Source organism: Perognathus longimembris, chromosome 9 (assembly GCF_023159225.1).
Source record: "Perognathus longimembris pacificus isolate PPM17 chromosome 9, ASM2315922v1, whole genome shotgun sequence".
In the NCBI taxonomy this organism is placed as follows: Eukaryota; Metazoa; Chordata; class Mammalia; order Rodentia; family Heteromyidae; genus Perognathus; species Perognathus longimembris.
Window position 1 is genome coordinate 20,729,829 of NC_063169.1, and position 3,996 is coordinate 20,733,824.

Here is a 3,996-nt window from a genome sequence, read left to right on the forward strand (position 1 = left end):
AGAATTTATTATATACATTAATTTGATTGCACAGTGATATATTTGTTAGACAAATTACCACAGGTCTAATTAAAAGGTGGTCTCAAAGCCACCTGATTGCTGATTTACATTACATTTATTGGATTCCAATGTATTTGTGGAGATAAATTAGATGTAATTTCCAAGTAATAAAACTTAAGTGGTATAAAATCTCAAGGTTACTAGATTAAAAAATGAATGAAGAAACCTAACAACATCACTGAACGGTATGCGACATTGAATGTTCTGCTTTACTGTCAGCAGCAGCAATGGACAGTAGTTAGAAGTCTGTTTTCAAGGTCTTTTTTGTTGTTGATTTGTGAGCTTCACATACATCTTCCAGTTATAGGACTCAGTTTCTTCATTTGAAGATGAATTTTCTCTCATTTACTTTCCAAAGTTGATTTTAAGAAAAACTACCAAATGGGAAGACTAATTTTTCGGTGGTACACAGTAGATTATGATAACTACTTTGGCGTAGGATATGCACCACTGGCCATTTAGAGCCAAAGGAATATTATTTTCCTTATTCTTCTAGAAAGATTCATTACTCTAGAATCTGGATATGTCTGCTATTTGTGGTTATTCTATCACCTGCATATGAGGACACTGTTATTAGGCAAATTATGATTTTACCATAATACCAATAAATAGATGACCAAAGTACATATTTATTAATTTTAGGTAAATGTTTGAACTTGGTACAAAAATAACATACTTTCCCAAAACTTCAATTTTTCCAATTATTCTAGATAACTGCATTTACTTGCAGTAATTTTTCATTCATGATTAAAAATTTGCCTGTGATTAAAAAAATGAAAACATAATCCTGAGATCTAGGCCTCCTGAATAAGTAGGATTACAGGCGTGAGCCAACAGCCCAGGGCTCTCACTTCTTTCATTGCTGTGATACTGATAGGTTGGAATTTGTATACTGCAATGTGAATCATGTTTTATTATTCTGGTTTGTGAGGAAGTGGATCGGGGTGCATGGAATAAAGAAAGAGACTGGATTCCAAGATGCTTGATGATTGCAAGGAGTCCTAGTGAAAAAAAAGTTCATACTAGGCAATTTCACTTTGAGGAAAGTGGAACTGTGAATGTGTTTGTCTACTCTGCTCCCTTGCCTGCTCAATCTACCTGTTAATTTGTGTGTATGTGTGTGTGTGTGTGTGGGTGTGGGGGGGGTGTTTCTAATTGGAAGCATGCTAGAGGATTGTATTTTTTTGTTCTTGTTCTTCCTGTTGTTCTGGGAGCTCTGGTTACATTTTAGCATCTGGTGTCTGAGCAGAAGGACAATCTTTATCTTTTATTATACACATCTTTTTAATTCTTAGTTCTCTTTCTCACCTGAACCTTCATGCTTATCATACACAGGAAAGAAGCATCTTTCTCTGCCTGTGGTTGGGTCTCCCTTTGTTGCTTGGTTTCAAATAAATTGCATCTTGGTTTCAAATAAGTGCATCTGAGTTTCCCTTTAATCAGTTCTCACCACCCATCCATTTTTATGATACAGTCATTTCTTCTCAGAATATGGCATTTCTCTTTTTTACACATCAAATTACTTCTGAAAGATGTTCTTCCACTTATTGTTCCATTTTTATTATCACTGTATTTGATTTCATTCATCAAGTTTTGTTCTTTCTTCTAGGATGTCAACTCACTTGAGATATATATTAGCAAATTCAATAAAAGTGGCATAAAATGGAGAGATAAGATCGATTGCTGGACTTTCTTAAGATCTTATTGTATTTATTTATTTATTTTCTCAGGTTATATTAAAATATTTCCAAATAGAAAATACTTTAATTAAAATATTTCCAAATAGAAAATATTTTAATATAAACATAATTATGTGGATATCAACTTGAAATCCTTGTCCTGAGCTTTAGATGATCAGATACATATATTAAAAGATATTTAGCCACCTCTGGGAAGGATAAGCATGCAAAAATAATTGTACATCTATTCTTTGTATTAGAGCCTCTGGTCTCTGTGATATAGATTTTTATTAATAAAGTAAAATGTTGGAGACAATAATCTCTAATACCTCTTTCAGCATTGAAAGAAAAGATAATTGGATTTATGCCTTGAGCTGACCATCCCATTTTTGTTTCTACTAAATATATTTTATGAGAAAGACTTAGGTGAATTCTTCTGCATTGAGCAAGTATGTAATTTCATGCACATTCCTATGTATAAGACCAAATGCTAAGTAATAATCAGTATTTGAAGATTGATGGGAAAATTAATGTAGTTTTGAATGAAAAGGCAAATCTTTAAAATGTAGTGTTTTCTTTTATTATAATTAAATTCACATGGCAATTATGGCTGAAACAGTTTGAAGGACAAGAAAAGTAAAGCTTACCATGTAATACTAAAGATGTTTCAATTTGTGTCTGGAAATACATGGACATAATTGCTTACGAAAAGAGAAACGACTATTTTTAAGTGTGTTTCATGCTTTTATTTAATGATATTCTGTGAATCTGACCTCAAACTCCAAACTGCCCTCACATCCTAAGTACTGGGATTCCAGGAATTATTTGATTTCATATGTATGAATGATTTGAAAGTAAATGGGCACTGTGCTAGGAATCAGGAAAATCATGATTTTGCCTATCATGATAAAATCATCTTATTTGTCTGAACTCCAATTTATTTGTAATATGAAGAAATTAGAGCAGATGATGCATGAGGTATTTTTGATTTTGTAAAACAAAGAATCTATGTTTTATGTAACTTTTTGGATTTTTGAAATTATCGTTAAGCAATTGTACAATGGAGTTGACATTTAACAAAATAGTTTATGATTACAATATATCTTGATCATTTCAACATTTGTACTCATCTTTCCCAATCCACTCTTTGCCTCACTCTTCTTAAGTTTGTAGGATGTACTTCGAATTCTTGATTGCCTTCTCCCTCTCTTCTTCTCTTTATTTGCCTACCACTTTTCCCTTTACCACATCCTGCCCATGGCTTTGCCTTTCTACCATATTTCAATTCATACATTTGTATACAATGGCACATTTGTATTTACTTATAAGTTTATAAGTAATTCTGCATTTCATATATGAGGGAAAATATAACCTTTGTCTCTCTGGGTCTGAATTCACTTAACATATTTTTTCCAGGTCTTTCCATTTCTCTACAATGTAATTCGTTCTAATAGTTGAGTACATACACATTTTCTTGCTCAGTTGGTCCATTGAGGGTCATTTGGGCTGACCTTAGCGATAGTGAATGCGGTTGTGTAGGCTTCATTTGATTCTGGTTTGTGACCTTTTGGATTCCAGAAGTGGAATTTCTGGGTCATAGGTTAGCTTTATGATTAGTTTTGTTTTTTTTTTTAGATACTTCATACTGCTTTCCAAAGTGGCTGAACAAGTTTACATTCCCATCAAGAGTATTAGGATTCCCTTTTTTATCACATACTTGCCAGGATCTGTTATTGAGTGTATGCTTGATAATGGCTATTCGAACTAGGGTGAGGTGGAATCTCAGTGTTGCCTTGATTTGCATGTATTAACATTTGTTTCTGCTTGCCCATTTTCCACATACTACCTTTGGAAAAAATGATTCTTTGTGGAGTACACTTAACATCAAAGTTTTACTTCTGGATTTTATTGTCATGTAGACGCTACTTATGAATGAATTGATATTAACTGCTGTTTTCAAAGTGGCATTTAGCTTTCAGGTAAGGAACAACTCATTCTAACTTTAATAATCTTTGAATGACAACATTTTGTTAGTGAAGAACATAAAAGTACTTGTACTTTAGACTTTTTATTAGCCCCCCCCAAGTCAAGTTTTAGTAAATTCTGATTAAAAACTCTAGAATAAACACTATATGTTAAATGTCCAAAGGCAAATTTAATGGTTTATGGCTCCAATTTAATTTTCTTGAAAAAAGTGTTTTCTGTCATGTTTCCATATGTAACATGGTGGTGTTAAATTAATCAAGATTCATTGTAC